The following is a 19,270-nucleotide window of genomic DNA, read 5'->3' as shown; positions in this document are numbered from 1 at the left end:
TCAAATCCCAACACGGTGGGTTCATGTCTTTCAGACATTTTTTTTTAACTACTGTGTTAAACCAAGCAAGTCTGTGTGTATATAGTTCTCATACAAAGGTGCTTAAAATAGCAGGTGTGTAAGGAAAAGATTGATTGCAAATAAAACTGTCTCACCCTGGCAGTAGAAGCTTACACTTGCAACAGCAACCAAGTATTAGAGAGGCCACCTCTTTCCTAAAATCAAGTGACATTGTGTTTTTGCAACAGCAGCAAGTAATCTAATTGTTGGTTATGTAACCACAAAACCTACTCTGGCTTGGCTGAAAGATTAAACTGGAGCTTGCCTTCCTCACAAAAAATACTGGCTTTGAACTAGCTGACTGCAGCCTGCAGGTTGCAGGCCTTATTCTCTCTCCTTAAGTCAAACCAAACTGCTTCCAGGGCCGGCCTTAGGAGTGGTGCCCTGGGCGAACTTGTATTTTGGCAACCCCCTGCTGCCTCCCTATCCATCCCCCCATTGCCCCTGGCCCCCGCTGCCTCCACAGGGCCCCATCCCCCTGGGGCCTCATTGCCTCCCCCCACCATTGCCCCAAGCTCCCTTCTGTGACCTCACACCCCAGGCCTGCCCCACTCCTTGCCTCTTGACCACGGTGCCCCCCTGACCATGGTGCCCTGGAGGGTCATCCACATCGCCCACCCGTAAGGTCGGCCCTGCCTGCAGCAGCTGCTAAATTTGCAAGGCTCTAAGAGTTGCTACACAGCCCGTTCTGGCTTGGCTGGAACACTAAGATTGCAAAGCCGAGACCGATTCACTCCCGCTACAGTCACCTCAGGGCTCGAACAGACAACACATTCATAACGGGGCTCATTGAGACACACATAGCAGTTTACTTTCCCATGATCTCACCCCCTTCTCCAAAGGCATTACTTGTCCGGCTGATGTTATCTAGGCCCACCCTGCTCCCTTCTGATTGGCACTGCAGTTCTTTTGCTTTGCTCAGCCTCTCCTTCTTCCCCTACACCTGAAGCAACTTATTTCTTTTTACGCTAGTGCCACTGGCTCTCTGAATGGTGCAACTCCTAATGTCATGCAGCCTACCCCTCAGGCTCTGCTTTTCTCCTTGTTTGACAGACAGGAGACTTGACCCTTACTTGCCCAGATAACACTGCTGCTGAACTTGGGCAATAGGGTTTTCCCCAGCATGGCTGGGGCATGCTGGCCTGGGCACTCCTAGATGTACACAGAACAAACCTAAGTGACCACATGATCTTACTCTTGAGGTCCCCTCCCCCCCTCCAGTGTCTTTGCTCTCATTCATTGTGTCGTGTCTGAAATGGAGGCTCTAAGCAATTTTGGGCTTGGATAATATCTTTTGGTTTACTTGTTTAAAGCACTGTAGATACTTTGGGGCACTGTAAGTAAATGATGGTGACAGCGATCTCCTGCAGTACTCAGTCCAACAGCTGGAAGCCATTTTTCAAAACAAAGTCTTCTGCTTTCTCTGTAAATTAAAGCTGTGTCCTGGAGTTTAAGGCCAGAAGGGCCTTCTAAATCATCTAGTCTGACCTCTTATCTAGCAAGGCCACCAACACCACCAGCACATGCACACTAACCCAACAACTGAAGTGAGACCAAAATGTTACAGCTCCCAGGAAACTAACCTACTCTGTGCCATAGGCAGAAAATAGCAAGGCCCAAAGGACACCAGCACCCAAGACCCCCTGCAATGGCAGGGAAATGCTTAAGTGAGACATACCCAGATAATCCTGACAAGGGACCCGCACACACACATGCTGCAGAGGAAGGCGTTTTTGTTAGGCCATGTCTACACTAAAGACCTTACAGCAATGCAGTGGTACCAATGCAGCTGTGTAGCTGTAAGATCTTTCATGTAGCTGCTCTATGCCAACAGGAGAGAGCTCTCTGGTCGACATAATTAAACCACCCCCAATGAGCGGCGGTAGCTATGTCAGCAAGAGAAGCTCTCCCACCAACATAGCACTCTCCACACCAGCACTTCTGTCGGTGTCACTTACGTTGCTTGGGGTGTTATTTTTTTCACACCCCCGAGCAACATAAGTTATACCATCAAAGTGGTCGTGTAGACAGAGCCTTATTTAAAAACTGGTTTACATACATGCACACATATCCCATTTCCTGCTTTTACCATCCCAGAGTGTAATGGCCTCCCAGGTCTTAGCAGATATTTTGCCCAGTCCCTCCCATTATACCCTAAGGGAAGAATCACTGTGCGAGATCAGGCAAGAAAGTCTGGGCGTGAAACCTTTTCAGCAAGTGGGTGAGCTTCTGTGGCTGGAGGTTCTACCATGACTCTCTAACACTTGGAAAAGGATATGGCCTGAATACATCAACATTGTGGATGCCACAAAAACTTTGGTCCACTCCCAACCTCCAGGATGGAAATATTTCTCCTCACCAGTTCTCAGCCGGACACCTACTTTTTCCTCCTTCTTCTTACTTTTGTGATGGCTTCTTCCCTCCAGGATCCTTTGTAAGGTCTGAGGCCTTGCTTTGGGCTAAGCTTGGGGCTTGTTCTTGGGCTAAACGCTAGCAGCCTTATTAGGAGAGACAGCAGCCATAAGCTAAGTAGCATGTAGTCACATCGTCAGATTCCTGAAATTACATCAAGACAATGTCATATCAGACTGTTAAGAAGGTGCTACTGTCATAATAGTACCTACCACCACCAGACAAAGAAACAAATCTTAAGATGTTTAAAGAAAACTTTGTTTGATAGTATTCTATCTGGCAAGGAATTACTTATCAACAGTTGTGGTTGTAAAATCTACACTTATTGTTCTGTCCTTATGGTACCCACTTCTCTATTGTTTATCTGAATGATTTTTGTCTGGTTCTTTAATTGTTTCTATCTGCTACATAACTAAGTGTGCACTATTTAAATCAATTAAATTGGTGGGCTATGATTGCTTAAAGAACTGATTTGTAATGGGCTAGGATTGATGTTTTGTAGTACTTTAGTTTAAAATGATTGGTTAAGATATAGCTAAGCAGGCCCCAAGTTTTAACTATATAAACTGAGGTCCAAAAAGAAGTTCTTTGGAACCTAACTCCAGGACACAGTCCAAGATCAGAGCTGCCAGACTTCAACACCCTGCTAACTTTATTTACAGAAGCTGGAGTCCCCAGATAATCTAATCCTGATTGGCCAGCAGAAGTTTGTCTGCCTTATTGGGAGTGGTGAGCATTGTGTGCTTAACATGTGTATTCTGTTTTGACAATTGTTAATAAATAGTGAATAAGTGTAAGGCTCCTTCACTGGTAAAAGATCCTGAAAAACCCACAGAGAATTATGCCTGGAGCCCTACGGACTGGGAAAGGGTGGGTACTTCAATTAACCAGGTTACGCTGAGAGCCCTATGGCCTGGGAATAGGTGACCCTGAGCCCTAGAGTGTGAATTGGTTAAGGGTAGGTGCCTTTCCCCTGGAGCCCTACGGATTGGGAAAGGCTGGGGGTGCCCCAATGTGCATTTCTATACATTTCCTTTAGCTGATGATGTAGAGGGTGGTAAGAAAGTATGTGTTGCCCTAGACAAAGGATTTCTGTGGAATAGCATGTGTCTGCTACAATGAATCACCCTGCTGTACTTGTGTCCCTCCCCCTTCTCTTGGGTCACTATGGCATGACCTGAGTTGGGAAGGGATCCATTCCCTGAGGCTATGTCTACACTACAGCCTATGTCAGCAAAACTTATGCTGCTCAGGCAGGGGGGTAAATATTCCATCCCCCTGAGTGACATACGTTATACACTGACATAAGCACTCGTGTGCATAGTGCTATGTCAGCAGGAGAGTTTCTCCCGCCGATATAGCTTCTGCTGCTTGTGGAGGTGGTTTTCTTATGCCAACGGGAGAGCTCTCTCCCGTCAGCATAGAGGGTATTCACCAGATGCGCTGTAGCAGCAGGAGGAGGACTGTAGACTGCAGCGCTGTATGTGTAGACATACCCTGTATCTCCTACTTCTAGGGTTCTTCCTGAGCAGCCCTCTCTTCCCCCATTGGCTACCAACAGGCAGGGAGCAACTGGAAGGCAGCCTGTTGGGAGCAGAGCAGCAATCAGCTGTGGAAAAGCTAGTAACAAGAGTACAGAGCCAGGGTGCTGGAACAATTTTTGTAGTGGGGGTGCTGAGAGCCATTGAACCAAACTGTAAACCCTGCATATAATGGAAACCACTCTACGCCAGGGGGCTGCGGTAGTACCCCCTGCACCCTTAATTCCAGCACCTATGGTACAGAGAGGTCAGAGCAGCAATCAAATGGCTGTATGCTCCATGCCTGCTGCCTATCTGGTGGTGACTTGGATCTGGCCTTCGAGCACCTCTGAATTCCCAGCCAGCTGGAGGCCTAGAATCATATATCCACTTTTAATCCCCTCTAAAGGCAGCATTAAAGTTGGACATGGGCAGCTTTAAAAGAGCAGACTTTAACAAACACAGATAACTGATAGGTAAGGTCCCATGGGAAGAAAAAACTAAGCTATAAAGGGGTTCAGGGGAATTGACAGTTTCACAAAGACACGATATTAAAGGCACAATGGCAAACTATCCCATTAGTAAAAGATAAGCAAGGATTAGGAAAGATAAGTAAAGATAGTAAGAGAGCTAAATATGGCTCCATCAGGAGCTCTTTAATGATCTAAAAATTAAAAGGGAATCCTACAAAAAGTGGAAACATGGACAAATTGCTACAGAGGAGTACAAAAGGCTAGCGCAAAATCAGAAAGGCTAAAACACAAAATGAGTTACACCTAGCAAGGGACAGAAAAGGCAATAAGAAAATGTTCTCTAAATATATTAGGAGCAAGAGAAAGATGAAGGAAAGTATAGGTGCTCTACTTAATGGGAAGGAGAGCTTATAACAGATGACATTAAGAAGGCTGAGGTGTTTAAGGCCTATTTTGCTTCAGTCTTCACTAAAAAGGTAAATTGTGTCCAAAAACTTAACACTCTTAATGTTAACAACAAGGCAGAAGTAACACAAGCCAAAATAGGGAAAGAACAGGTTAAAGACTATTTAGCTAAGTAAGATGTATTCAAGTCTGCAGGGCCTAATGAAATTCATTCTAGGGTACTTAAGAAACTAGCTGAAGCAATCTCGGAACCGTTAGCAATTATCTTTGAGAATCATGGAGAACCCGAGAAGGGCAAACATGGTACATATTTTTTAAAAAAGGAAAAAAGAGGACCCAGGGAATTATAGATCAGTCAGCTTCACTTCAATACCTGGAAAAATATTGGAACAAATTATTAAAGAATCAATTTGTAACCACCTAGGGAATAATAGAGTTATAAGAAATATCCAGCATGGGTTTGGCAAGAACAAATCATGTCAAACCAACCTAATTTCGTTCTTTGACAGGATTACTGGCCTACTGGATGGGAGGAAGCTGTAGATCTGATATTTCTTGAATTTAGTAGGGTCTTTGACAGTCTCACGTGACCTTCTCATAAGCAAACTAGGGAAATGTTGTCTAGATGGAATTACTATAAAGTGGGTGCTTGACTTATTGAAAAATTGTTCTCAAAGAGTAGTTATCAATGGTTCAAGATCAAACTGGGAGGATGTATGTATGAGAGTCCTGCAGGGCTCTGCCTTGGGTCTGGTGCTATTCAATATTTTCATTAACGACTTAGATAATGGAGTGGAGAGTATGCTTATAAAATTTGTGGATGACACCAAGATGAGATGGGTTGCAAGCACATTGGAGGGCAGGATTAGCATTCAAAACAACCTTGACAAATTGGAGAATTGGTTTGAATTCACCAAACTGAAATTCACTAAAGACAAGTTCAAAGTACTTCATTAAGAAAGGGAAAATCAAACACACAACTACAAAATGGGAAATAACTGGCTAGGCAGTAGTACTACTGAAAAGGATTTGGGGGATTACAGTGGAACACAAATTGAATCTGAGCTAACAATGTGATGCAGTTGCAAAAAAAGCTAATACCATTCTGGATATAAAAACATGAGTGTTGTATGTCTAACACAGGAAGGAATTGTCTCTTTGCTTGGTACTGGTGAAGCTTCATTTGGGAGTACTGTGTCCAATTCTGGGCACACACTTTTAGGAAAGATGTGGACAAACTGGAGAGAGTCCATAGGAAAGCTAGAATAACTGATAAAAGTTTTTAAAAGTGCATGTTTAGTCTTGAGAAAAGAAGCCTGGGGGGGACTTGATAACAGTTTTCAAATATGTTAAAAGCTATTATTAGAGGATGGTGGTCAATTGTTCTCCATGTTCACTGAAGGTAGGACAAGAAGCAATGATCTTAATCTGCATCTAGGGAGATTTAGGTTATATATTAAAGAAAACTTTCTAACTATAAGGGCAATTAAGCAGTAGAATAGGTTACCAAGGGAGGTTGTGAAATTCCCATCAGGGACGGTTTTACGAACAGGTTGGACAAACACCTGTTAGGGATCATCTTTGTTTACTTGGGCCTGCCTCAGTGCAGGAGGCTGGACTTGATAACATTTCAAGGTTCCTTCCAGACCTACATTTCTACGATCCTATGAGCAGAGTTAGCATATTCACAACTGGGATATACACATTTTCAGCAACGTATTTTATGAATACCCTTCTAATCAGAGCCCTGCGACACGACCTAAGACAGGACCCAACTACAAGTGTTGGGGTTGGGTAGGGAAAACAACTGGACCCTCTTGGGCTTGGGTCAACTTTCCTCCTCCTGCCCATGGGGTCGGCATAATGGCAGCTGCGTGCCCTGCTCCTGCTGGCCACTGCCACCTCACTGTGTTGTGTATATTATGGAGCGAGCGTGCCAATGAGTCAGTGTCTCTCATACCACAGTGTACACGTAGAGCAGCGGGGGTGGCGGCTGGCAGGAACAAGGCATGGAGTCGCCAGTGCACTGACCCCACAGGCAGGAGAGACTGAGCTGCCTCAGGGTTGTGTGGGATGGTGATGGTCAGAAAATGACTCAACTCTTTCAGGCTCAGGTTGGGTGGGCTTGGGTCCAAGGCAGGCCTAAAAATTAGTCCCAAGCAGATCTCTACTTCTAATATGCCTACTTCTTATTTATACCTGATATTTCTCACCGTGGAGTATTTTCTAACCTTTCCTCCATGACTACAGAGGGCTCAAGGCACAGTGGAACTAATGTAATTTTGCACTGCAGGAGATGAGGGAGATATAAGATTTGGGCATCTGTTTCTGAATGGCAATCTGAGAGGGAAGCAGGGCAAGCCAGGAAGGAGAGGGATAGGGTCAGTGGATTTGTTATTTAGCTGATCCACCTGATACTGGCCCTTGTAGAGCAAGAAGGTATAGGAGCAGCATGATCTGCAGCCTCAGGCCTGCAGTAGTGGCCACAGTATAGCTTTGCAGCCATTTCTCCTTAATCTCTGTGCAATTCTCCTATACCAAATTTGGCTACTCTTTTGGGGGTGCAAAAGTCAGGATTTAGTTTTATATATGTTAGAATCCAGGGATCCCAGAGCCTGCAGTCAGTGGAAAAACTGGAATAAGAGATGGGTATAAAAGACTTATATATGTGCCTGGGTTTGGGTTTAGCTGCATTTTTGGTGGGAATAAATTCCTGAGTCAAGGGATTGCTCCTGAGAATGCCTGGCCTGATCTTTCCTAGTGTTTCACTCTTGGGCTAAATAATTTCTTCAATATAGGCTTGATCCAAAGCCTACTGATGCCAATATAAACAAGCAATCTCATTGACTTCAAAGGGCTTTGAATCAGCCTTCCTCCCCAACCAAACGAACAAAAACCAACTGTATTTAGATAAATTTTGAAGTTATTGTTTCCCTCCAGATTTGTAGATTTTAAATGTCTGCAATGTAATAAAACAGAAGGACAAAAACAAAGCTGCACATTCAGTGTAGAGGTCCATTATGCTTTATTTACATGCGTCACCATCTCTTTTACAAACTAGATTACAATTTAAAAGAAATACACAAGGCAATATCTACTAACACCAAGTGGAGTAAGCACTGCATCTCTACTTCATTTGGAAAGGGGAAGATTTAAAATCAAACTTGTTTCCAATCCTTGTGTAGTAAGGTAGTATATTCATCCCGGGCAGCATCTAGTTTACAAAATCCTTAGAATGCAACATGAAAGTGCAAGAAAGCCCAAATTAAAAGTATATATTGTTCAACTCTTTAGTATGTAAAGACAGCCATGCATAAAGGCTGTGGATTTAATATTCTTCCAATTTATATGGCTTGACATGGTGAAACAAAAACAGATAAAACGGTTTTACAGATACTGTATACATGTTATTTTCCAATCATGCAACTTTTTTTTCAAAAAAAGTTTAACATGTGAAGCCAAAATGTACAATCCTTTCCCCCCTTATTTAACTAAATGCATCTGGTCCTCCTGCACATGTGTTGGCATTTCCAGTGTACATTATGTACTAAAAAACTATAAAAGACTGATTGCCAAGCAATGACATAATTTTAGAGTAATATATGTCCTAACATTTAGCTTTGTAAAGCAGTGGTACAAATATTTCTGGAGTTAGGTAGTGAGTGGCCTATTAACCAGTTATTCATATGAGAAGATATTTCACAAAGAAAATTAAATAAAAGCAGGAACATGCAATTGTCTAAACTGCAAAAGCGTTACCCTTTTTAGAACTTTTTTAAACACAGAATTTAAACAATAACCTGTGCATGTGTTCTGAGACTTTATCTGTTGGGCATGATTTGGTGAGGGGATGAGGAATTTTAATACTCAAAAATATGCCTAGAACAAAGGCCAAAATTTCAAAAAGGGGGTTCCTGAAGTTAGGCAGCTAAATCCATACTTTGGCACCTAAATAAGTCACCTGATTTTCAAAAGCGTTCATTATTCAAGGCTGCCGGTGGATTCTCTAAGCTATGTTGACACTACTGTCTATGGTGGCAAAACTTATGTTGCTCCGGGGTGTGGATGTTCCACCTCCGAGTGACATAAGTTACACCGACATAAGTGCTAGTGTGCACAGTGCTATGTTGGTGGGAGAGCTTACCGCTCGCGGGGGGGAGGGGCTTATGGCAATGGGAGAGAGCTCACCTGTCGGTATAGAGAGGCTTCTCCAGAAGCGCTGCAGCGGGCACAAGTAGATTGGTACAGCTGTGCTACTGCAGCACCGTATGTGTAGACGTGGCCTAAGAGATGTGACTATGCTGCACCTCTGAAAATCAGGGCAATTTTTAGGTGCCTAAATATGGATTTAGGCCTAGGATTTTCCAAGGGGTCTAAATGAATTAGGCACCCTACTCCCATTGAAAAGCAATGAAATCAGAGCACCTAACTCACTTATACCCCTGGAAAATTCCATCCTTAAGTGCTTAACTTCAGACATTTAAGTTTGAAAATTCTGGCCACCAAAATTAGAGATAGAAAAGATTATAAGGTTTTCTATTAATCACTCCCTGTTAGTGCAGGTTTTTTCCCCCAAGACTAGCAGTCCAAAACTGCACTGCTGAAGCCAATTAGTTTTGCCTTTCACTTCAGTGGGAGTATGATTAGGCACCTTATTTGCTTGTGATTTGATTTGTTTGAAAGCTTATTTAACTTCTCTGGCATTGATCGAATGTCTCTGAATCAATTTTTCTTCATTTTCTAAAAAAAGTAAACCATATTTTATGCTCTCATCTATGCCATTGTAAATCTAGAGTAACTCCACTGATCTCATAGGAGTCACTTGACATTAGCATTGCAGTAACAGAGTTTGGCTCAGTATGTTCAAACAAGCAGTCTTTCCCTTCCATTAGACATATTAGTGCCACAGCAAGAAAAAATAAAATTACTCGTCTTTGTCACCTTAGTCAGAACGTCAAAACAGAACTTTGTTGGTGTTAACAATGGACTTTAATGACTCGATCCTGCAGTCTTTATACAGGCAACCCCATTTAATGGGAGATTTCACCTGAGTAAAGACTGCAGCATTGGACCTTACCTCGTGTGTAACTGTGAATGATGGGGCAAATCCTGGTCATTGGCATAAATCCTGTCCTCCAAAATGGGTTCAGCAGGTTCTGCCTGCAGTGGGGGGTGGGGTGGGGTGGGGAGATGGGCAGCGGCCGCCCCAGAAGTTGAATATCTGAAGACGTGGTATGTACTCCGGTATGTACTGCACAGAAGGGATTTGGGGAAGGAGCAGGGTTGGTGGATCTGCTGCTATGTGGATCGAATGGCCATTCCCCACTGCAAAGGGGACACACAGGCAAGGCATTGCCAAGGCTATTCCTGCTCTGATGTTGGAGTAGCACTTATGGAGTGGCCTGGAGAGGAGAATTCCTTGTTCCTGCTGCCAAGAAGATCCCCCGAGAAGAGCCTGGAGGCTTGGGTTGTGCATCAAGGAGAGACAGTGCTGTAAAATCTGGAGTAGCTCACTAACATCAGTTATTCCAGATTTATATCATCGTAACTGAGAGCAGAATTTGGCCCAATATTTTTTGTTATTCTATAAAGTGGGCCAAATTTTCTGTTGGCACTATGCCATTTAAGTTACACCAGCACACAGGTTGGTCCAATATTTTTCCAAGCAACCCAAATAAAAAGGTGCAGTTGGCAGATATATATGGTAGGTAGAGCTATATTAACATAATCCTGTACTACCTATAGATTTGTAACCTGCCTGAAATTAGGCCTTGTGAAAGGGAGAATCTGCGCATGCTCTATGTCAGCTCCATGATGTATTCCCATCTTCTGGTGGGCAATAGATAGTTTAAAAAAAAAATCAAACCAGAAATAAACACAAAGTGTGCTTTGTACCAGAGTACTTGTGCACAGCCCTCCTATTAGACAGAGAGTGAGACTTTAAGATTTAAAAGTGTCAATCAGCAAGCACAATACCAGAGAAGACAAAGAAAGAAAAACATCGTCAGTTTAATTCACATTTAATGATGTTCCAAAAACCTGACAGATACTGTTATACACGCCGAATACAGTGAAGGCTTGTAATAAAGCTCTTTACTAACTTTGGTAAAAGGTGCCTGCATCTGGACTCCTGTAAGTTAACTGACCCCTAAAACAGATGATTGCTGTACAACGTTGTCATACTGGGTAGCTGGCTACCTGAAATATCGTCTCAAACGGGGATGCAATAATGTGCATCAACTAATTCTGATAAAGAAAATACAATAAACTAGTCCCTGCCATTGATAAACAGACCACCTTAATTAAAAAAAAATGTTGTTTCATTTAATGAAAATGATAAACTCTTAGCTGCTTGATATGCTACAGGTCTACTATAACCACAACTGCACAGAGTTTACATATTCAGCAAAGGGCAGGATGAAATCAACAGGTTCATCTATAAAATAGAACAGCACAAGCATGAGGAGGTTACAATACAAACAAAATTTCCATCACACTAGGAGCTGTTATTTCACCAATATTACTTCAGGGAACTGGAAAGTAAGGAGCAAGATGGGGCCCACAAATGTTTGTGTGTGAGTTTGTGTGTGTGTGTGCGTGCATGTGTGGTGGTGGCAAAAGGGAGTCACTCCACATTGCATGGTACATGTGCCAGTGGGAACTCATGCACTGAAACTTTGGGTTAAAATGCTAGTTTGTTTTCCTAACATCCATGCATATTGATCCATTTCTGTACATAATAAAATATATTTATATATTTATATGCATAATGCTTTTATGCAAAGAAAAAAGTCTTCATATATCACTTTGGAGAAGTATGTATACACTGTCCTATTCAGAACTTCTTCATACCAAGTTCTTATGTACCATTGGTGTTTCCCTCTCCCCCCCGCAAAATAGTAATAAAAAGTAATCAAGCTTTCCAGATTATAGAGAGAATCTAAACAGCAGCACCATACCTTTTATTCATTATTATTCATTTTACAAAAGAAACTCATATAAGCAAAACATATAAAACTGCCTTGTCTTTCAGTGTCATTATCCAATTATAATCTAAGCTTATATGAAAAGCTGTTTAATAGTATTACTTTCTTGCCTTTCCCTCTACAGCGTCTTCTTTCAGATTGGATTACGCATAGTGAGAAAGAAAAAATAATCAAGGATATGCATGTAAGAAAATCACTGCTGTAATAACTCACCCTGCAGTGATCTGCTTTAGAACTTCTGATGTCTCTGTCAGTCACTGTTGAGGCTTATACTGTAAATAATATTTTCTGCAATGTCATATATTTTCCTTTCCTTTCCTTTTGCTTTTTAAACCATATCCTTACATTCAACTTGTTTGGCAATGGGTGGACAGCTCATCTTATTCCTTGTTTTAAGATCAATCAGTTTCCAAACTGCTGAGGCAGGCTAACTCTATTCACTGCAACATTAGGGCAGCTCTGCTAACAAAATGCAATAGGTGAGATAGATCAAATCAAATCAGGTGCTGAATCAGTGAACACTATGAAATGGCACCCACACTCAGTCCTTACAAACATTGGACAATGCTAGCAACCTTGCTAGCTTCTCTTGTAATGTAATCAACCCTGGTTTGATGTTTATGAAAACAGGTATGTACCATTAAATTTAAGAAAAGATTTGAAAAAGAAAATCAACAAACAAAACCCACAAACCACCTCTCTCTGGCCGTTAGTCAGTCGCTTGGTGTAAAGAATGCTACATACTCAAGTAGTGCTGATGTCTGAAGTTATGTTAGGTAATGGTAATTAGTATAGCCTTTCATTGTGCATACACTGTATTTCGGATGCACCAGGACAGAAAGAGAAAATGGTTTATTCAGAAAACAAAACAAACTGAAGCTTAGAGGGGGCAGATCAGGAAAACCCCCAAAATAGAAGCCAACTTAAAATATCCCATAAACCATTAATATATTGAAACACCACATACTCATTGACAAAAAACTACTGTAAAGGCTACACAGTGTGTTCTCAACAGGATGGTGCCGAACATTGTCTCCACAGCAGGTGCTTGACCATCCCATAAAAGGAAGATTTTGCATACTTTAGAACAAGTTCAATTCCGAAAAAGGAGGCTCTTCGCTTGGGTAAGGGGCCCATTAACAGTCTCTGCTTCGTTAGGAAAATAATGCAGGGTTCACAAAGGTCACAAAGCTGTAAACGGTATCACTGTCCACTTGCTGACAGCAGATTTGGCAAAGGGTTCTCTCTCTTTAGGTCTCATGTCAGTTTAAGGGCCTGGAGAGGAAGAAGGAAGAAAATAAAAGAAAATGAGATTATTAGGTGTAAAAAATAACCCACCTGAAATCAACAGACAACATTAACCCTTTGGTACCAGCAAGCTTAGAGCTCTCCTGCAGGAAACATGATGCACTGTGTAACAAACCTGAGCATCAAGCAAGTGCACCTAAATAATAGGCACCTATGTAAGAAAATGCTCCAAATACCAGGACTGTCCCTATAAAATCAAGACATCTGGTCACCCTACTTCTACACTCCCCCAATCCCGGAGCTGCTATGTAAACAGGGCTTTTCCCTAAGCATAAACACTGATGAGTCCTAAATTAGTTATCAGAAAAGACCTGTGTGTCACTCTGAAGACCTCAGTGAAAACCTCTATTCAGTCTGCAGCTGTGGTCAAAAAAGGAAACAAAAAATTAGGGTGTATAAAGATTAAAACAGAAAACAATACAGAAAACATTCTAATGCCATTATATAAATGAATGGAATTCCATCACTTACAGTACTGTGTTCAGTTATGGTCACTCTATCTCATATAAACAAAGAAAACCCAGATCTAACAGAGGTTCATGTTGGGAGCAAAGGCATATTTAGGCCTAACAGAAGCCTGCTGTGGATTTTATGAATCTGTTCTGATAACATTTAACAGCATAAGCATATTTAGAACTGTGTACGTGTAAAAAAATTGCAGAATAATCATGTTCGTGAGAACAAGAAAAGATAAAGTAACTAAAAAGCTAGAAAAGATCAGTTTGGACTAACACTAAACTGTACTGATGGGGTAGGAGAGTTAACATGAAAATGAGAGACTAGTATGTATGGATTAGAAAATATAACAAAAAGTTAAGTTTGTGTAATAAAGGGAGGTTGATAATAAATTGTCCAGTGCTGGAGGGGACTGTAATGAGATTGTCCTGATAAGCTTTCCACTTGTGAGTAACTGAGTGACTACTCACTAAGTATTTTGCCTTAATAAATATTTGTTAGACCCATCTGCTAAGTAAGTGAACTGTAATCCAACAGTTCAGAGAAAGGAGATGAAAATAATTAGAAATATGGGGAGAATTCTATACAGATGGAGGCTTGAAAAGACATTATTTATTTTAGAGAACAGGAAGCGACATGACAGAACTATATAAAATTATGACTGGTACAAAGGGGACAATTTCCAAATTCACTTTGGGCCAAATTTTTAAATGTATTTAGGCACCTACCGATGCAGGGGGATTTTCAAAAGCACCAAAAGTGCCTATCTGCATCATTAGATGCCAAAATACTTTTCAAAATCTGGTTTAGATGATTTTTGAAGAGGGGGTTTAGGCTCCTAATTCACATAGGTGCTCTTGAAAATTTACCCAATATGAATTATTTACCATTTTGTGTAATACAAACACAATGGGGCATTCAATGAAACTGAAAGGCAACAAAATTAAAACTGACAAAAAGGAAATGTTTTTCCCCTCTGAAACATCTAGTCTTGGCCACTATTAGACAGGAGAATGGACACTAGTGGACCTTTGGTCTGATTTAGTATGGCGATTTCTATGTTCTTTATTTCCAGGGTGGATCAATCAATGAACTAGAATGTCTGGCTGCTGGAATATTCTGAAGCCTCCACCCTCTAAGTTGCCAGACACTGATCCTATGATAACATTTTATTAAAATGACCTATTCCTATACTACCAAATGACTGACGGAAATTTAATTCTGTGTGATGGTTATTGGAGCAAGAGAACGACAGCTGCTCCCTGTACCATTACAAGAGAACTTCATCCTGAATGCCTATGAAAGCTGATGTATTGTTGTTTCACCAAATCAAAATTTGGCTTTATCCTTAATAATGTGTTTTTTAGGTAGATTATATTGATGAATAAGGGGATTTCTGCATGGATAAATGTATTGATTTTTTTCATTTTTAAAGAGTAAATTAACGTCTGCCATTCAGTTATTTGGCTGGCTAGCAGGGATTCCACTTAGCAAATGTGTGATGATGCCATAACAAGGTCATTTGATGACACTGAGCCAGGTCTAGTACCTCACAATATAATCTGTGCAGTGACTTATATAGTACAAAAGTACACTCTCTTTTCAGTCTCATACTCCCACACTTTTCATTAATTCCTTGGTATTGGTGGACTCGGAAGCTATCACCTTCAGTAAATGCTAATTCACTACAGCAGAAAGACTCACTCCTCAGTTCCCTATTTAGCAGAGCATTTAAGCATATGTAAGAAATCCCACGGACTTCAAAAGGGACTATTCACATACTTGAAAAATTAAGCATGTACTTAAGCATAGTACTGAATCAGGTCTTGAGTGAATTATTCAGCATTTAAATTAAAAATTGTATTTGAAAATTTCATTGAGAAAGAGTAGGAATAAAAGAGAAAATATTAGAGATAGACAATCATGTATCTAATTTTTGTATTTTGCACCCTCAAATACTCTTCTGAGATTACCAACAATATATTGGGCAATATAAAGAAGAGTTAGAATGAGGCTTAGCAAAGAGAAGCGTTAAAAAAGAGAAATATGTTGCTAAGGTGGCATCTGTCTGCATTGTCATAACAAAGAAAAAGGTAGGTTAAATTTTTAACCTACAGACCTTAACATTGCCCCATTAAGATTTATCATACACATAAACTCACCCACGGTAAACTTTGTTAGCTTTTAGTAAGATGGCTAGACTGCAATATCCCACCACTAAAAAACAGGAAAATAAGCAATTACATCATTCAACACTCCATCCACACCTCTGCTGATCAGTTCTCCTACTTAACTATAATACCTCCGTTCCACTGCCCACATATGTCCACCTGTATCCAGAAGCACCAACAGGCATTCTTTCCTTTTCACCCCCACCCACCCACCCCTGGGAAGTCCTAATCCTCTTCTCAACAGGAGTTCTGGTCTGATTCCAGTCAGGCAGTCAGGGACACCCTTCTGGAGAACCACAGAAGTTTGCAACAGAGATACAATTTCTGCCAACAAGTTGGTAAATCTTTAATTGAGGCACCGGCAGCTGTTCCCTACCCACCATTTCCCAGTCATTATTACTAATGGGGATCGGGTGAGAGGAACAATTAAAACTGAAGTGTGCAGATGTAACCAATGCAAAAAATGTCTAATGGAGCAGGGGCGGAGGACAGCTGAAGAGAAGGGTCAGAAATTGGCTGTGTTTTGGGGCAGGGATGGGGAACTCATGCAGGCTGCTGGGCTAGGGAGTGCAGGTGGGTATAGGGTAAAAGGCAAAAGCAGAACACATGCAGGAGCCATGCCCCCCTTTGTGGCCCTGCGCCCTGCTCCTCCTCTTCCCTCTGAAGCCCCAGCCCTGCCCCTCTTCTTCCCCAAAGGCCCTGCCCTCTGCTCCTTCTCTTCCCCCCAAGTCCCTGCCCCCTGTGGTCAGGCTGGAAGCTAGAGCCGGTCCATGGTAAGAGCTGTCCACGGAGCCTGACCCGCTGCGGGGAGCCCCAGACCCTCCACCTGCCCTCGGGCTCTTACTACTGGCCGGCTCCTCAGGGGTGAGAAGGAAGAGGCTGACGTCACCCCTGAGCCTCAGGTAGGCGTGAAGAGGAACCACAGGAAATCCCGGACAAATGCTGTCCCAGAGTCATTCAGCCCAGGATCAGGACTTGAACTCCGCATTTCGGGATTGTCCCGCCCAATCTGGGTTGGATGGTCACCCTAGATGGATAGTGGGCCTGAGTAGCAGATGTCTTAGCTGAGTCCCTGGACTCCTGCGCACTTGTCCCCAGCACAGTTAATTCTCTGGCTCCTATGGATAGGCTGACTCCCTCGTTCCACAGGTTTGGTAAAATTTCAAATAAGGAGCATATCTGAATGTTCCCTATGCAAAAAGGCAAAATTCAATTATCCTTTGAAGAGTTTCTGTGCCAAATTTGGAGACTAAATTGAACAAGTAAAGTGTGAAACAGAGGGATTTCACTCTCATTGACAGTGTAAACCACAGTGCACCCTTGACTATGGAGTTAATACCAACAACTCTGTAACATACACGCATGCACGCATATACTAAATTCAGAACCAGTGTAAGCAATGCAGCTGCTTTGCTAATGACAGCTCTGATTTTGGCCCACTACACACAGAAGATGACAATAAAAAAGATGGCCATTGGACTTTTCCCACAGTGGTCTGTAACCTGTATGCAAGGGTGGAATGTGCACGCAGGCACGCAAGATTAAAAAATCAGTGGCTTCTTTTTTGTTTTTTTAAAGTAACTGTTTTACTAACTATAAATTCATTTTGACTACAGACAGTTCAAGATTATTTTCTGTTCTGTAATACATAACGAATATTTTGAATCCTAGATGACGACTCGATTGATTCCGCTAGGTAAAGGTACAAGGTAATCAATCAATCAATCGCTTCAATATTTTCAATTTCTTTAACTTGCAAGTGATTGTGTGGCAGACAGTCCCTTTCTTCTGCCCCCTCCTCCTCCTCTCAATCACCCCTGCTTGCTCCCCACAGGTTGTGAACCACTATTATTCTTTGCTTACTTTGTGATTGGGCTGTTTGAGATGGGATTTCCCTCCATGCAATAACATTTAATTTACCACTATCTAGCATCATTCCACCACCGTTCAATTGGAATTAAGTCCCCCAAGTCCTGATCTCAACTCAGGCACCAAGAGGGAAACTCTAAAGCATTACCTAATGCAGACTGCTTTCCCCCTTTGGTTCCCACTGGTGTTCATTATGTTGCACTGGAAACTTCTTCAGAATGGAAAGGTGACGCATTGATGTTCCCCAAGTGCAAAGCACAGCAAATGTGCTCCTGCTGAAATTGGATGTGAGTGTATCAATATGGTAACCATAACAATCAGTAACACAATCTTCATAAAAGAAGAGTTATAAGGGCCTTGAAATAATTATGATCTTGGAAATGGACTACTTGGAACTGGAACAGACTAACATTTCCTATGCCGGAAACATAGAAACAACTTCCTAATTAATCTAAATGGTTAACGAAGGTGCCTTTATCATGAAAATATCACAACACATAGGTCTCCATTACAGATATTCATATCTTCACTGGGTATTTCTAACTGGGGTAGAACATCACAAAAACTTCTTTATAAGTAATCTTCCCTGAGAAAGAGGTGGTGTGAGACACTGAAACAAACTCCTGTCCGTCAGTGAGATATGTCTATGAACTCTCATGCACTTGCACACTGTTCCTGTGATCATTGCCAATTGTGTAGCTATACACAAATTAAAAGAGCTTGTCTCTACTGCAGCATGGAAAGGCAAAAGACTATCAGACATTTTGTGAACCTCATTTATTAAATATGATAGCACAGGAAGCTTATCTTACTTATCTCTGATTTAAAATCTTTTTGTGGTGGACCAACATGCATAGGTGCAACAGCCTACTTGATAAGGCTGAAATTTAAAGGAATTGGGGTAAAGGGAGCACTAAATCACAAAACCTGTTGCTCGGTTCAACGTTTGCACCATCTTAATTTAAGATACAGATTATTCTTTCCTCTGCAAAACAGAAATCATGGGGCTGTTCTTAAAATGAAAAATATTTGAGCATATTTGTTATTTTTCTAACTGGTGATATATTTTCTGAGAGTACTGTCCACTGTCTTGGAAAGGGATTAGATTTAGATATTTTATTCTGAATTATTCCAGACATACTTTTGTTTGGGTTTTAGGTTAATATTCTGCCCTTAGTATTCACAGTTCCAATGAAGAATAATGCTTGCTAGTTATTTTGAAATTACTAAGGAAGACTACTTTTGTGGCTGAGGCTTCTATGATGACATAGGGTTGCTACATAACACTCTGCCTGACAGAATAAAAATCAGAAATCCTGATGTCATGACATGGTGTGTCATAATGACATTGCACTGACAATATCACACTGCATCAAAAATGACCCTGTGTTGTAACATTTTGATTTGACAATGTTTTATGGCATCTGTTAATATTTTGCAAGGGACAACTCCTTCAAAATTGGGACAATCCCAGAAAGAAAGATGGGTGACAACTTCACAAATCTCCTTCAGAGGTCCGAATACTTTACGCATACTCCTACCCAAGTAGGCTTTCTTTCCCTGAAACTTTACTTATAAAATTTTTGCTTCTTTCCAGTTCAGAGAGCAAG

The 19,270-nt window shown here is 41.5% G+C and overlaps 1 protein-coding gene across 2 annotated transcripts in view; it reads right to left on the bottom strand.

Annotated features, from left to right (window-relative positions):
• Nucleotides 1-7,878: 7,878 nt before the first annotated feature.
• The window catches only part of FOXO3 (forkhead box O3), a 136,404-nt gene continuing 125,012 nt past the window's right edge, over nt 7,879-19,270 (bottom strand). For both annotated transcript variants that reach the window (XM_067546565.1, XM_067546566.1), the window contains exon 3: nt 7,879-13,131. The gene's annotated coding sequence lies outside the window, so the exon portion shown is untranslated. The remainder of the gene's footprint in view (nt 13,132-19,270) is intronic.

The sequence above is a fragment of the Emydura macquarii genome, unplaced genomic scaffold (genome assembly GCF_026122565.2).
Source record: "Emydura macquarii macquarii isolate MOO-44397 ecotype Brisbane River unplaced genomic scaffold, CSIRO-AGI_Emac_v2 contig_1146, whole genome shotgun sequence".
NCBI lineage: Eukaryota > Metazoa > Chordata > Testudines > Chelidae > Emydura > Emydura macquarii.
This window is presented reverse-complemented; position numbering and strand designations above follow the sequence as displayed.